The sequence below is a fragment of the Armigeres subalbatus genome, chromosome 3 (assembly GCF_024139115.2).
Source record: "Armigeres subalbatus isolate Guangzhou_Male chromosome 3, GZ_Asu_2, whole genome shotgun sequence".
Classification (NCBI taxonomy): Eukaryota; Metazoa; Arthropoda; class Insecta; order Diptera; family Culicidae; genus Armigeres; species Armigeres subalbatus.
The window spans coordinates 201,616,740-201,634,364 of record NC_085141.1 but is presented as its reverse complement, the minus strand read 5'-3'; the positions used below and the strand labels follow the sequence as shown (position 1 = coordinate 201,634,364).

Below are 17,625 nucleotides of genomic sequence, written 5' to 3'. Positions count from 1 at the left end.
ATGCGACGTGGTGAGCACCGGCGGCGGGTTCTAGAGATGGCCAGACGGTTTACAGTTGGATACCCGGGTCCACTTCCACTTCGCGTGCTGGGGGGGAACCGTATTCGCCACTCGTTCTGTAGGCCTGTGTCCCAAATGGAGCGATGGCGATTGCTGAAGGTCGAGAGTTATTCGTCGTCGGTCGAAAGCTGATTTCCGGCGACCAGGCAGGCAAAATGGCGGTTTCTGATGGCTGTGGCCAATCGATGGCAGTCGAAAGATGATCGCTGGCGACCAGGCATGCGAGATGGCGGTTTCAGGTGGCTGCGGCCAATCGATGTCGGCTGGAAGATGCTTGCCGGCGACCAGGCAAGCGAGATGGCGGTTTCAGATGGCTGCGGCCAATCGATGTCGGTCGGAAGATGATTGCCGGTGACCAGCCAAGCACAATGGCGACTTGCACAGGATAGCGTTCCCAGGGGGCGCGATGGCGGCTCGGACGGGGATTGATTCCGTTCCCTGATGTACTTTGCCTCACCGAAAACTGACACAAGCCACGCCAACTAGTTTCTTCCAGTTTTGGGATCGCGAACTAGTTTCTGGATGGCACTGCGGAATAGAATGTCCTCCGGGGTCACTCCCGTGGGCACAAAAAGAAAAGAAAAGACCCGGAAGCAGAATCGGGCCTGCCCCGTAGCAATTAGCACACCATATTATCACTCTCTCTAGCGCATTTAACACCACTCTCCCATATCAATTAAGCACATTGTACAATATGATTTACCTTTTCTTCTATACAAATTAACACCTATCCAGCTGTCCACGCTCGGTAATGGCGGCTTGTCGGTGTGCAAAAATCAATCGGTCGCTGTACTGTTTGACACTAACTGGAGGAAAACTCAGTGCCGAAAAGGCCTTTTTTCCCTTCCCCTCACCCAGGAACGCCAGTGGGCTTTCCTCCAGCTAGTGTCAAACAGTACAAAGACCAATTGATTTTTACACACCGATAAGCCGCCATTACCGAGCGTGGAAAGCTGGATTGAAGGTGAGCTGGCTTCTAAAGAGATGCTATTATCTTTTTCACTAGTAACAAAAGATACAATTTTTACAATTAGCTTTAGAATTACACCGTACTATCACTTGTAACTAACCGTACTATTAGCTTTTAAGTCTCTCACAGGAACTTTTTAGCCTTTTTTTTGTTTAGCACCAATTCACTTCATATGCATGCAATTTTTCTTAAGTTTTTTCCTTTTAACAAAGTTTTAAATGATCACAGCGGCGCGTACTACAACTGTCTTCGTAGTTCGACAGAAAAGAAGCCCCGACTCCCTCTCGACGGTCTATTTACCTGAGTTTCTTTTGGTCTTATTTCGTTTTCTCTTCTATGCCATTTACGAAAAACTGAAGAGTCATTCTTCACATCTTCGTAAATGTTGGCAGCACTTCCGCGCAGGGTATTGATTAGGTCAACACCGTTACGGGTTGTTGTCCAGACTCAAACCGCGGAAAGTACAGTGTGGGTGGGGATGAATGAAACAAGGACTATGCCTTTCACGATAGTCCCGAATTTTTTTATTTCGGGCAGCTGGGATCGCCACCAGTAAGGCTGTCCTACTACTTTCATTAGGGACGGACTGGGCGTTTGGTTCTTACTGGCGTGGGGGACGAGACATGGGGATGCTTGTGGAGGAGACCAACGGTTACAAAGTATAACTACAACTGTAACATTACTAAAAATGCCCTAAGAGTAAAACTCTAAGAGTAAAATCAGGAGTGATTCAGTTTCATTCCAAATTTTCGACCACTATTCTAGTTTGAATCTGAAGCCAAATAGAACAAACTCGCTGGTTTCTCCAGCAGTGTTCTATTCATGTTTTTCAAATTTTCAATTAAATGAAATCATCATGTTGGCGCCAAGAAAGGCGCCGTAATTGCAAAGTGGATTTATTTATTTATTTATTTATTTGCTTGATCACCTTCATCTGACCTTTGTCTTAATGAAGTAAAAACTAAAACAAATTAAATTACAAAAATATTCGGTACAAACATAAATCATGAAATCAGTCAAAATACATCGTCATTAAAAACAAACAAACAGTTAAGCCAATAATGTTGTCAGAAGGATCATTATACAAATAACACAAAACATTCATGATCAGTATACGGTAACCTAGCCTAGGTAACAAAGTCGAATTGCTGGAACCTTTCGTTGAACCTGGATACCATAAACCTAATGGGGTCATGTTGTCCATATCGGGTGTTGCGAGCGTCCGTCAGCAGGAAGTTTCGCCGTCTCAAGGATCTCTCCGGGACATAAATATTCATCTCAGAGAGAATAGCTGGAGCATCGAGCTCACCTCTCAGCACTTTACCGATAAAAGCGGCTTGCATTACAGATCTCCTGCTTTCCAGCGATGCCAGGCCAATTAAGTTGCATCGATGTTCATATGGAGGAAGACGCACAGGATCACGCCAGGGAAGGTTCCGGAGTGCCAGTCGAACAAATTTTCTCTGAACAGCCTCAATACGGTCAATCCAATTCTTGTTGTATGGACACCACACCAGTACGGCAGATTCCAAAATGGCACGAACTAAAGCACAGTAGAGTGATTTGAGGCAGAGAGGATCACGAAAATCATTGGATATCTTGAAGATAAAACCAAGCTGCTTGTGCGCCCTCGAAATCACATCTTCATAGTGAGACCGAAATGTCAGCTCCTTATCCATTATTACACCTAGATCTTTAACTTCAGTTTTACGCTGAAGTACTTCGCCAGACAGAGAGTAGTCGAAAATAATCGGGCGCCGCAATCTACAGAAAGTAATGGTGTTGCACTTTCCCACGCAGAGTTCCAAACCATTCCGTTTGCTCCAGCTCTCAAAAGAATCCAAGGTAGCCTGTAATTCCAGACAATCATCTCTGCTTGTAACGACCATATACATTTTTACATCATCCGCATAAAACACTCGCATACCGCGAGGCAATACAAACGCTGCATCGTTGATGAATAACGAAAAAAGCAATGGTCCTAAATTACTCCCCTGTGGCACTCCTGAAGCGATATGGAAGGAATCTGAATACTCCGAACCAATTCGCACTTTCATACACCGGCCTGATAGGTAAGATTTAAACCAGCTCACAAGTCCAGTCGACATTCCGAGTTTTCCAAGTTTGTGAAGGAGAATGCAGTGATTCACGCGATCAAACGCTGTATATACCACGTCAACTTGTTTACCTGCATCCATTGAGCGGATGCACAAAGACGAGAACTCGACAAGGTTAGTAGTCACTGACCGTTTTGGAAAGAATCCATGTTGAGCAGTAGAGATGTAAGCCTTGCAGGTACCGAAGAGAGCTTTGTTCATGATTATTTCGAAAACTTTCGAGCAGGCGCTTAACGATGTTATGCCCCAATAATTCGCAATGTCACATCTGTTTCCCTTCTTGTAGATTGCAGATAGGAATGACGTTATCCACGCGATGGGAAAGGTCGCCCTCTGAATGGAACGGTTGAATAACTTCGCCAATGGTACCAGTAAAGCAGCAGAGAACTTTTAAGCAGAGACGATGGAATGCCATCCGGTCCGGGTGTTGTGGAGTACTTGAGCTTTCGGAGTGCCTGTAGTACTTGTTCTTCGGAAATTTCAAAAATTCCAAAATCGAAACAATCCAACGGAGTATCTCTGAGGGCTTCGTCTACTTGAGATGGGCCGAGTACTGCATTCGTTAAAGCCTTCTTGAAATGCTGGGCAAATAGTGTGCACTTTTCAGATGCCGTGTCTGCAGATAAGTCACCATAATGCATGCTTGTAGGTAGCCCCTTTTCTTTGCGTTTCGTTTGGACAAAGGACCAAAACTTTTTAGGATGTAACCGCAGACTCCTCTGCGTACGATCAATATACCGTGCATATGATAAACGGTTAAAGCTAGTATATTTGTTGCTAGCCAACACAAAGCAACGCTTGGAGTGCGGAGAACGATTACGTCTGTACTTCCGGAGGGCAGACTGCTTACATCTTTTCAGCTTACGGAGATATCTGTTTGTCCATGGAGGTTACAGCGGCGGTCGCTTGAGTGGTACATGGAGCTCAATCACACGCTGAATTTCGCGGTTGAATATGCCGATAATATCATCCAGATCCCGATCGGAATCTAGGAAGCGCCAATCAATTGATAATAGGACGGATGCTAGAACATCATAATCGGCACGTAGAAAATCAAACTGAACCCTATCAAGAGATTGTTCAAATTGCAGCGGTAAATCCATCACTATACCGACCTCAATTGGTGGATTAGCGATATCGGCAACAACCAGAAGTTCCACTGCTTCAGAAACGCAGCAGACTGGTAACGTCCTGTCATTCACCAGGGCCAAATCGAGAGTCCTATTGTTAGTGTTCTGTATGGGGTTCACTTGTGTCAAACCATTGAAACAAAATCCATCGTAAAGTGCGTTCCCAGATCGTGTCATCCTTGATTTACTTACATCAATCTTAAATCCACCATTCTCAGAACGTGTCCAATGCATTTCAGAGTGGTTGTAGTCCCCCAGAAGAAGAGCAAAATCGTTTTGGTTTAGTCCAGATAGAATGGATTCGACGGAGTCAACATGCTCTTGGATCATATTAAGGTCATCTCTCCGGTCAGGTGGTAGATAGAGAACTCCAACACTAACGAAACAGTCTGTCAGCTTTATTTTCACCCACAGTTGTTCCAGGCATCCGCTAACTGAATTCGGATCCACACAGGAACGCAGAGCAGACGAAACAGCAATTAGTACACCTCCTCCTCTAGTTTTCCTGCTGTTAAGCGCATTCCGATCAGTTCTATACACCGTGAAAGAGTCGCCGAAAAGTTGTGTAGATAGAATGCAATCATCGAGCCAAGTCTCGGTTAATACGATGACATCATATTTCGAATCTGAAGCTGCCAAAAAGAATGAGTCGATCTTAGTACGAAGATCCCTCACATTTTGGTAATAAACGCGCAACTCGGATAGCGGGACAGTGGACATAATGCTGCGAATAGGTTGTTGGGAGCTGCTTGAACGCATAACAGCACCATCTCGAGTTGACCCTGAGGTCACCGCAGGTGCCAAAAGGCCATGCTACTGGGTTGAGAAGCAGCTGGACAACTGAAAACAGGTAACTTATCAGGAGGTGACCTGTTCGCATTGAGATCGTACTTGCCTAAGCATGGCTGTTGGAAGGTCCCTTCACCTGCCTCAAACACAGGACCGGGACGGCTGATGAACGCAGGCTGGATTGGCTCGACTGTGATGAGCGGATAGGGACCTTCCACAAGGCTGGAGGCAAGTGTGCGTCCCGGGGTCCGATGAAGAGGATTTCCAGGTAGGTGAGACATCGCTGCACATTGGCTGGAAGCATGAGGCTTGTCGGTGGATGATCTGAGCATATTGAGAGGATACTTGCCTGAGAATGGCTGTTGGAAGGTCCCTTCACCTGCCTCAAACACAGGGCCGGGACGGCTGATGAACGCGGGCTGGATTGGCTCGACTGTGATGAGCGGATAGGGACCTTCCACAAGGCTGGAGGCAAGTGTGCGTCCCGGGGTCCGATGAAGAGGATTTCCAGGTAGGTGAGACATCGCTGCACATTGGCTGGAAGCATGAGGATTTTCGGTGGATGATCTGAGCATATTGAGAGGATACTTGCCTGAGAATGGCTGTTGGAAGGTCCCTTCACCTGCCTCAAACACAGGGCCGGGACGGCTGATGAACGCAGGCTGGATTGGCTCGACTGTGATGAGCGGATAGGGACCTTCCACAAGGCTGGAGGCAAGTGTGCGTCCCGGGGTCCGATGAAGAGGATTTCTAGGTAGGTGAGACATCGCTGCACATTGGCTGGAAGCATGAGGCTTTTCGGTGGATGATCTGAGCATATTGAGAGGATACTCGCCTGAGACTGGCTGTTGGAAGGTCCCTTCACCTGCCTCAAACACAGGGCCGGGACGGCTGATGAACGCAGGCTGGATTGGCTCGACTGTGATGAGCGGATATGGACCTTCCACAAGGCTGGAGGTAAGTGTGCGTCCCGGGGTCCGATAAAGAGGATTTCCAGGTGGGTGAGACATTGCTGCACGTTGGCTGGAAGCATAAGCTTTTCGGTAGATGATCTGAACATATTGAGAGGGTACTTGCCTGAGAATGGCTGTTGAAAGGTCCCTTCACCTGCCTCAAACACAGGACCGGGACGGCTGATGAACGCAGGCTGGATTGGCTCGACTGTGATGAGCGGATAGGGACCTCCCACAAGGCTGGAGGCAAGTGTGCGTCCCGGGGTCCGATGAAGAGGGTTTTCAGCTGAGTTATGCGCTGCTGCTAGATGGTCGGAGTAAGGGAGTTTCCCACTGTCAGCATATTCTCCTAATTGCTAGGTAGAAAAATCTACTTGTTGTCGGGCCGACTTAAGGCGCTTGGCGAAAATGGGACAGTCGGTACTCCAAGATGCGTGGTTAACTTCGAGCAGTTGGTCGTAGGGCGAGCTTCGTTTTGTATTCATTACATGACAGTTATTGCATTTTCAATAATCAGGAACACACTCATTGACCTGATGATCACCAGCACATCTTGGGCAGCATGAAGGGTTTTTGCAGGAGGCAGCTTTATGACCATATTCAGAGCAATTAAAACAACGAAACACATCAGTTGCCTCTACGACTCTGCACTTTTCCCATCCGATGTTTACTCGCTGCCGTTTGATCAAATCGTCGAACCCACGAGCGTCCGTTTCTAAAATTACTGACATATGGTTGTTTTTTTGTGACTCCTTTTTCTGCATTCGGATTAATTTCAGATCGAGATTATCCGTTCCTGGGTTCTGCTTTCTCAACTTAGAGATCAATTCCTCTTCGCCAATATCCTTAGAAAATCCAATTATTTTAATTCTTGGTTTCAAGGGCTTCTGGCTTTCAACGCAATAGTTCTCTTTAAGTATATTAGAAGCGGCTGAAGCTAACTTCACAGCGTGGTCGCTGGTCTCACACCTCACAGTAACATCACCATTTTCCCTTAAGCGAACATCCTTCACGGAAAATTCCGCGGGGTCGAGACTAGCACAGATATCCGCCTTAGTTACCTCTGCGGATTGTTCGCGCTTGGGTTTGAACAGAACAGTTTGCTCAATTTTGTTGACCGCATTTGACTTTCGCAGTGGCGAGATAGGGTCTGGAAATTTCACCGGTACTGGGAGAGTAACGGTAGAACGTTCTGATTTTTTATTCTCGATTCTGCGGCGCTTGCCGGAGCGGAGTAGACCACCTTCTTCATAAATAGTAGCAGTAGCTTTTGAACTTTCCATAATTTGAACACTGTCAGAATGGTCATGGTTCGACACTTTACGTTTAGTTCGGTTTTTCCCACCACTAGAGGCCTGTAACACGCTAGCGAATGATGGAATACCAGGAGAAGGGGCAGCACAGGCATCCTGTTTATTCAAACGCATCAATTCATCAGCAACCGCTTTTCTAACCACATGCTCCACGTTTTTAAACCCTTCGACAACACTCGCAAGACTATCCAATTTGATCGCAATCTCATCCAATCGTTTTTCGCTGTGCATATCATCGAACTCGGCAAGGCTCAGACATGCATCACATACAAACACGGCATTCTTCACCTTTCGCAGCACTATTAAATCTTCATTCGTTGCTCCCGGTAGGCATTGGACGTGGATAGACAGTTTGCATCTTCCAAAGCACTCAACACAATCGTCATTGTCACCGATAGGCACTGCACATTGAGCGCACGGATGATTGCCGAAGCTGGGTTCGCTCCCTTCACCACCCATCTCCGCGGGCGCCTCGCCCGAGCGAAAGCAAAACAGATTGAGCAGATGCGATTAATTAAACAAATAATATCACTCGAAATCTGCAGTTTGCAACAACGGATTGACTGAATTTTGCTTTTGCAATAGACAGATAAAGTTTACGCATCACATACACGAGGAATTACAAATAATCTATCACTATGCACACATAAAACGTGAACTTACGATAATACGTAGTAAGAAACGACGTTCTTCGATCATTCGATCATTCACGTTCTTCGATCATTCGATCATTCGATTGATCCGTAGATAAAATGACGCATTCATACACCAAAACAATTGGAAAATATTTGAATCTCGTGATTCAATCGTGGTTCAAATCTGCAGAAAATAGAACGGAGCGTTATACCAGTTTTATTTTTTTGACATTTGAATGGTATAAAAAATTAATCTAGAACAGCTGCTGGGAAAATGAATGTTTCAGATTCATATTCAAACTGACAGCCCCGAACGATTTGAATCACTGCTGATTTTACCCTAACTGCTACTGAAGATGCATTTCTTGTTTTATATTATTGTATGATAATATGATGTATGATAATATTCTTGTGACTACTGAAATTTAAACTTGTTCGCATTTTAAGGCCAGATATCTTGTTCTATGCAGGTATGCCCATATTGCCCCATAGAGACTGGTTTTGGAAAGAAAAAAGTTTTTATGATAAATTCAGATTTGTATCAACACTAATAAATATCCACACATTTTTATTGGCAAAAATCTAAAGAAATTTACAAATAAATTTTATGTGTGCGTAAATAACCACCCACTATGGGAAAATCCACATAAAGGTTATTAGTTAATAAGGGTTATGTGTGATTCCACATATATGCTATGCGAATTCACATAGCCGTTATGTGGGAAATGCTATAGTCAAAATTTATGTTTGCCACACATAATGGATATGATTGGATTTTTGTCAGTGAATATAAACATGTGTGTACAATATTCAATTTTAATATATCTTTTGATTGTGGTGTATTTTTGACCTGTATTTTAATCAGTTTTGTGTCAAAACTTTATTTATAAACTTGAAATCTTATAATAGTTTTACCTATGCAGCGAAAATTTACATTTTCAAGTGTATTTTCATGTTTGATTTTAATTTTAATGCGGTTTTCACGTTGATGCATATGTAGAGCATCCTCTTAAAGATCATAACTTTTACATGATAAAACTTGTCAATAAGCTCAAAATGTGAGTGGCTCATACTGCCCCGTATGTTCATATTGCCCCTACTGCCCCTATTCCAGTTATAAATTTACCGACGAAACTGTTCGAATTTTTAAAACTATAACGTCTGTTCAAGTTGGCATTTTTACAGTACAGCGCCAAGTAACTGGTACTTATCCATGCGTTGCTAAGGCAACTTCCCAAATGTTATGTAAATCAAAACATCGGAAATTTTTTTTCGCTATAATCAAACTTGGAACATACGTGCAACCATTGTGAAAGAGTCTACCTCTCTCATGCCAAATCGGGCACACTGATGCTGGCCAGCGGTCCTGTAAACAATCTTGAACTGGACATTGCATCCAACTGGAACCAGACGACTTCTACCTGCAGGTTCGGGAACTCTTTACGACTAAAGTCGTACGCAGAGCCTCGACGGCTTGAACATTAGAGCGATCAATGAAACACAGCAACATGATACGCTGTCCAATATTACTACGAGCAACTCTAGGGATAGTTGTGCCAAATCCTTCAAACGGTGATGGGGAGGCCGGAAGAAGCTTTAAATTGCGCTAAATAAATATGTTTGCCGTCGTAATTTATTTTGTTGTATTTGCATCCTTGTATCTATTTAAACTTTCTTTTATATCAGATGAGTTTTCAACACTCTATCTGAAAATAGTATCGGATGCGTTAAATTGTATGGTCCCACACAAAGGGAAATATTCAGATGGCACAAGATCATTTCAATATGAAACATAATTTCATAATTTTCTTCCCAAATTTTATTTTTTTGATATATATTATAGTGATTTCTTGAGCATCTCATGAGCTTTTGAACATCTTTAGAAATCACACAAAAATCCATGCATTCAAGTTGCACTCGCAATATTGAACGTGCAGCGCGAATTGTGAAGTAGGTCCGAAAGTAATGAAAATTTGTAGATGTATGTTTGTATTTTCCGCTTAGATAACGACCAAGGGCGATGTTGCAGGGCGAGGGTATGTTAATGAACTATATTTTAAAACTTGGATCCTCATGACAAACAAGACAATAATCAAGAAAATTAGTTAGCTCTAGCTTTTTAGTGGAATTTTTTCACTGTCATCAGACGAGTTTAGTACAATTCGATTTAATTCCACCACGTCGTATTAGTTTTACATATTCGTATTTCGACCTCAACTGTAAGGCCGTCTTCAGTGTCTCGTACTTGACTCGACTTCCTCAATAGTGCTCCATATGGTACAAGGCGAGATGCGCAACGAGTACACTGAAAACCGAAACTACTTAAAAGTGGGTTGTTTGCACTCAAAACCGTGGTTTGGGCCAATAACCCAAATTTGAGTAAAATTACTTTTCTGGCACTAGGTAGTTTGCCTTTAATCCCATGTAAACAATTTACCCAAAGCTGAGTTTAATTTATCCAAAACGGACCTTGATCAACCCAAAATAGAGAATATTGAATTTACTCAAATTTGGGTTATTGGGCTGAGCAACCTCGGTGAGGTGTTTGCATCTTGCTCTAGTTTTGATAGCAATCATGGGAAAGAAAGGGAAAACTACCCAAATTTGGGAAAATTTTTTCAGCGATATTCTCAATAGTGCGTATATTGAACTCAAAGTTTGGGTTGATTTATCTGTCCGTGTAGGACTCTGTAAAGTACGTGGGTGGCGGTTACGGAACAAGCGGACTAGAGCCATCTTTTATGTATTGCAGAGATCACTCTGGTCCTGGTTCGAATACATAATAATAGTTCTTATCACAAATCACTAATAAAAATCCTTATGATGACCAAGCATTGTGTATCATTGTGAAAAGGAAAGGTTCTTATTCAAAAATGCAGTCTGGTGAAAAAAATCATACAAGTGGTTAAGGGAGCAAAATAATCTGGTAAATCCTGGATAAAAAATTCTGATGCACAAAAACAAACATAGTTTTCACATTCCGTACACAAGTTCGTTTGGTTACTACTTTAAACTACGCATCAAGGTAGTTAAAAAGTGGGGTTTCATCATAACTGTCAAACTTGGGTACCGAGGGACCGAATGCAGTACTAGAAGTGGTCCCTCCGATGAGCTCGACAGTTACGTCTTAATTAGTCTTTGCATTGGTTTCAATTTCAATTCCTAACTCCTATACAATTTATAACTCTACTAAAGATGTTCTAACGAAACTATCAATTCTATACTTCCGCCTCTAATTCTATCATGAACATGTACGTCTAATTTTGGAGAATGAGAATTAGCATTTCTGACTTCATAAGGTTTTATATCAAAAACTCAATTGAATGAACTCCCTGCCCTTTGGTTCAGAAAGGGTAAGGGCGCGTTCTGCCAACTTGGTCGAGGCAGATTTCAAGTGTGAACAAGTTACTACATGGACGTTCTAAAGTGCCTGAATGAAATGTGTAGCTTGTGAGGAGCCCTTGAAGATGTGATGTTGGATCAGTATCTTGATATTAATCAGAATTTATAATGTAAATTATTATAATTTTTTTAATAACACTACTTTATTCCGTTACGTATTTAGTATACTTGAGTTTTAACTAAAAACACAATGTCAGTTTTGATCACAAATACAATGTCGGTAGTAATTACAAACTTATACTTATATCAGTATTTTTACTTGATTCGCTATCCTAATTAAAAACTCCGATATAATAATATTCATAGTTTATCGCGTGTATTCAGAATGTTTTGTTCAAAATTACAAGACCTAATAATGATCCATAATTTACATCCGCTGAACCATTCTGAACGGCCGTATTGAGAATATCACCTATAACATCTTCTCTGCTTAAATAACAGACGCGAGACGCCTGATGCTGGATTATCTGATTTTCCTCAATCTCTGGTACTTGGCTTCCCGGTGGAACTTATATTGAGTATCCTTCGGAAAGAATCTGTGCCCGGGATGGGGGAGTCAATTAAGGCAACATTCGTTTGAACAGTGACTTGTCTTTGTGGGCGGGGACTCGAGCTCGAGTGTCGATTTCGGGAGTCTGGTGGCGCTCTCGCGCGGACCAGCACTGTCAACAGCGAGACCCTCGCGTGCGTGTTGATGGTGTTGGTTTGCATGGGAGAGCTGTTGGATTCGTCGGGTCGTCGTTTGGGTCTTTGTTTGCAGCAGCGTATGGGTAGTTTTGAGACTTTGGTCTTGAAATGATATTCTCAAGCATTTTTCTTACATTATTTCTCCCTCCCCTCGGATAGGTTATCTTGCCGCGATGGGTGGGCTTACGCCATTAGCACTGATATGGCAACCAAAGACATATCCTGTCGTGGTGATATCACATGTTCACTATTTTTTGTTTAATGCCGCGTCACATATAATCTGGCATTGATGCACTGATTTTACGCATGTGCATGTGATTCAACGGACATCGTATCTTGGAGCCTTGAATGGTGGTGCAGACAGGTAGAGGTCCTTTTCATCAGTAATAATGATCTCTGCTATGTGGCAATACTTTTCAGAGGCGTTCCCTGATGATGATGAGTCGTAGCCACGCTTAAACATAGCTAGGTAAGAATTAACCAGTAGAAAATATCATCAATACATTCTGCATTTTTTCACGTTTGCTTAACTCTTAAGTGGTACTTACTTATACGCTTGAACTAGGATACTCGCCTGAGAGGAGGTAACCTTTAGCAATAGAGACAATGAACTGACATCAAAACGTAACATAATCTACAATGAGTATAGAATTGAACTGAATAACGTAGGAAACATAAGATAACTAAGACAGACAGAGTAATAATGACACAGTGCGAAACATTCGACATAATTATGACTAGATTAACAGTAGATCCATAGTCATAAAGATCTACCATAAGACTTCCTAACCCTATCAAAAATTCGCAGCTCAAGAAATGTCTGAAGAATTATTACCTGTTGAATTTTATTCGGAAGCGATTTCGAAGCTTTTGAAGACCAACAGGCCCATAGCAACAGTATTCGGTGTTGTTAAGTTGAGAATTTTTGGTAATTGCTGGACGCACGGTTCTGAAGTGTGGCCTGGTAAATAGACTAAATAGATTCCAAAATAAATTTTAAACGAGTCATATTTATCAAAATCTAGTGCGTTATTATTGTTTCAAAATGCACTTCTTATGCGCTTATTATTTTTGAGCTTCATTTGTTTGATGGAAACTGCAAATTTAGAAAAAAATGGCTGACTAGTTTTTGTTTGTGTTAACATTGTAGTAAGGATAGTAGTGATGATTGCTGATCTCGATAAAATTGTGAAAAATGGTTGTTGATATGAAAATGGTGATGTTGTGTGGTTATGCAAGTGTTAGTGAAAAGGTTAATACACAAGTTGGTATTGGTGATGTAGACATAGTGACAGAAGAAGCCAGGTTAAAGATAGAGTTGATTTGGGATGGAAACATGTTCGCAGTGAGTATGGAGAATGAAATGCAATATTGAGTTGAGGTGCTAGAAGTGGGAATTATTTTATAATTATACTAGAAATAATGTAAAATATTCGGTACATGTTCAATGAAAGCTAGTAGAAGTGTCGGTTCTTATATGATATAAAACAGCGCTGTTTTGAAGATCGATTCATTGTGTGTGTGTTCATGACTGTAAATAAGATATTTGTTGATGACAGGGACAATAGTAATTATGATAGTGATGGTGGTGAAAACGATAATAAGTGATGCTACCGGGATTATTTTGTAGAAAGCTATTTGAATCAGGCCTTAACAGTGACCATTTGAGCAACGTAGCTTAGAAACGTCTGTTAATGATCAAAAATAGAGGCGCGTAGAAGCAAATTTAATCACCGGATCAACAGGGAATAGACCTAGTGTTAAGTTGGAGTGATGAGTGATAGTTATAATGGTGAAAACGGTGATCATGTTATTGAAGGGGACTATTTAATAAAACTATTTGGATCAGGCCTAAAACAGTGACCATTTGAGCAACGTGGCTTAGGAACGTCTGTTATTGATCTAAAATAGAGGCTCATAGAAGCAAATTTAATTACCGTGGGGAATAACAGGGATGGACCCGGAGTAGAGTTTGAGTCAAGAGACTGCCAACGGGTTACATGAAAAAAAAAAAAAAAAAAAAAAAAAAAAACTCAATTGAATGAACTCAATTTGATATTTACCAGTGGTAGCACGCTGGGTGCTGCGGATAGAGCCGTTTTTCTGCGCTCAAGCGAGTAGAGGGATATTTTGAAATCACTACCATAAACAAAATTATATTGCAAGTTCTTGTCTGTCAAACATTTCCCGCTCTTCGAATTTCTCTTTCCATAATGCATGAGGGCGCACAAATGCTCTAGACTCTACATGACTTTACGATTATTTACATACATTCCTGCTCCAATCAGCTGCTGAATCTCGAGAAATTTCGTAACGAGTGCTTTTTATCTGCATTCCTACTAATTTTCAACTCGAAATAAAATGTGAAAATATTTGTTACAAAAAATACAAAACTCAAACAAAGTTTATTTTAACTTTTTCCACAAATAATAACAATACTTCTCAATATAAGATCAGAAACGAACATAACCACAATCTTCAATGTTTGGCTCCGGCACAATAGAAAAGTTTGGCTTCAGTTTGACAACCAAATCGATTCTATTCGCACCACCCAGGTAGCACGTGGTAGGCTCATGAGGTTCATCCTTTCTCCCACTCCCGCAACAAGCGGATGCACCTTTGTTTACATACAAAACACCTGTCAGATATGGTCCAATGCACAGAGTTCATCATTGACGTTTAAGCGGTGCGCTGTTTACTTAGAATGAATACTTTTTCATTCATCGAGTTCATGCAAGTGTTCATTTTTAGTAAACAGCGCCTGTCTCAAACGTCATTGTGTTCATTCGGTGCATTGGACCATGGAAGAAATTCATCAGAACGCAGCCGTGGCTTCATACGTGTGACGTCACACTGTGAAACAAAATAAGGTTTTACCTGGGTGCTGCGGATAGAGCCGTTTTTCTGCGCTCAAGCGAGTAGAGGGATATTTTGAAATCACTACCATAAACAAAATTATATTGCAAGTTCTTGTCTGTCAAACATTTCCCGCTCTTCGAATTTCTCTTTCCATAATGCATGAGGGCGCACAAATGCTCTAGACTCTACATGACTTTACGATTATTTACATACATTCCTGCTCCAATCAGCTGCTGAATCTCGAGAAATTTCGTAACGAGTGCTTTTTATCTGCATTCCTACTAATTTTCAACTCGAAATAAAATGTGAAAATATTTGTTACAAAAAATACAAAACTCAAACAAAGTTTATTTTAACTTTTTCCACAAATAATAACAATACTTCTCAATATAAGATCAGAAACGAACATAACCACAATCTTCAATGTTTGGCTCCGGCACAATAGAAAAGTTTGGCTTCAGTTTGACAACCAAATCGATTCTATTCGCACCACCCAGGGCTTTACATCAAATAAACATAACCTCAAAAACTCAATCGAATGAACTCAATTTGACATTTATCGGTGGTAGGTTCATGAGGTTCATCCTATCTCCCGCAGCAAGCGGATGAACCTTTGTTTATATACAAACCACTGATACCTGTCAAATATGGAATAAATTCACCAGGACGCAGCCGTGGCTACATACGTGTGACGTCACACTGTGAAACCATATAGACCTGTGAAGCGGTTCATCGAATTCACTCACCCGATGGATTTTGACATTTGAGGGGGTTGTCTTCCCGAACAAAAGTTCATTATGCGACCCGCTCAAACGTCATTCTTGGGGGGGGGTGGTCCTTTTGCGTTAGTCCATTAGGTTCTGCAGCATGACGTCACGAATGAATTCGATCCTCGTCAAATAGACCTTCTGACATTAGAGCGACCCGTCCAGTCGAACAAAAGTTCATTTGGCGTTCATTATGCGACCCTCTCAAACGTAATAATTTCTTAGGGGAGTTCATTTTGAGTTAGTCTATGAACTTTTTTGACAGTTCAGTAGTACTTTTCACTGACTCCGACAAGGGTCGAGTTCGTGATTTATTGGCTGCCCCTGAGTCCAACAAGAAGTACTACTACGCATATTTGTCCCATGTTTGCGGGGATTTCCTGTATACATGGGACAGTTCTGCGTAGTAACTGGTCTTGTTGTTTACAGACGATTATATTTTAATTTTGAGATACTTCTATAATTTTTTGGATTATCTGATCGATAATTACTTAAACTTATCGATAATTACCTGTACATACTTGGATGCGGAATGTACGGAATGTCTTCTATATCGTGAAATATGCAGATTTAATTTAGATCAAAAAAAGTCCGAAACGTAAACAACAGGACCAGTACTTGTCAAAATTTGTGAAGCAAGGTTTGCCTGCTCGCAATTAAGTTCTGCAGCGACTGCCACGGTAAACCCAAAATACTCAATAATTAGTACAAAATACGCATTTCGGTGACCAACTGGGACTACCCAATAAATGCGTAAAACTCTTTTACTAATTATTGCGTATTCCAGTCAAAAATTGCGTACTTTTTATCCCTCCAAGAAATTTGCTCATGAGTGAAATTAACGCATTTTTAGTAAACAAATATATGGGTGAGTTTCTTGGTTCATCGAAAATATGATTGAATGTTAAATTTCTTTCAGGCCAAAATGTTTTAGACGTAAAAAGGGAACAAAACAAGTTTATATACATTGTAATCTTTATTTAAAAAAATACGATAAAGGCAAAAAACTGGTATCAGGCTGAAATAGGAATCATCATCATCATCATTCGTTGCGCTTAGTTTGTCTTCGAATGCTGTTGGATTAATCCGGATGTAAATGAACATCAACGCCCGATTGTGCAATTTCGGCGGGTGACATTTTAATATGTGCAGCAGATATTTAAATGTGTGCTTCAATTCTTCCACGTAGCCATGCGAGATGAGCAACGGTCACCGGATATTGGATACCTTTTTAATATAATAATAATCGATCAAAACCAGTGGGAATTTCATTTTCAAAAACATAATTCTTACCCGAAAGCTTCTCATAATTTTCTTTAGCCAAACAATTTGGTAACTCCTTCACTTTTAAAAGATAGCACGAGACTATGTGCATTCACGGAACAAACAAATGAAAAATGGCGAGCTCACAAGTGGAAAATGGTTTGGTACTATTTTTTACGCTTTTTTAGGATGAGGGTAAACCTATGAAAATGCATATTTTCTACTCCTTATTGGGAAGTAAAAAGAATTAATTTAGTGACGTATACAATATAGATAGTGGAATATATAGATGAGCGAAGATAAATCCTCTGTCTCCAAACGAACTGTCAAACGTGTCTCCAAACGAGCATGACGTCACGATTTCAATGGAAACGTTAAGGGCTGTGACGTCATATGCGCGTGTGCACGGGCAAAAAAATTGACTCAGCCATGCTTTCGCTCATCTATAGATTCTACTATCTATAGTATACAATATAAACTGAAAAATGTGTGAAATGTACTCATAAAAGGAGTAATTTGGGGTTACCGTGTAAATGTAACCTGACAGATTACACGCTAACCTGAACCTACCCAGAATTATGTCAAAGTGACCCAGATTCAGCGAAACCGTGGTTACTCTAATTTGGGTTCGGGTACCTTAACTCAAATCTGGGTAGCAGTACAAGCGAAAAAATCTGGGT

At 41.4% G+C, this 17,625-nt stretch overlaps 1 protein-coding gene across 3 annotated transcripts in view; it reads left to right on the top strand.

Annotated features, from left to right (window-relative positions):
* The window catches only part of LOC134226487 (hrp65 protein-like), a 250,104-nt gene that overhangs the window by 157,502 nt on the left and 74,977 nt on the right, over positions 1–17,625 (top strand). The window lies entirely within an intron of this gene.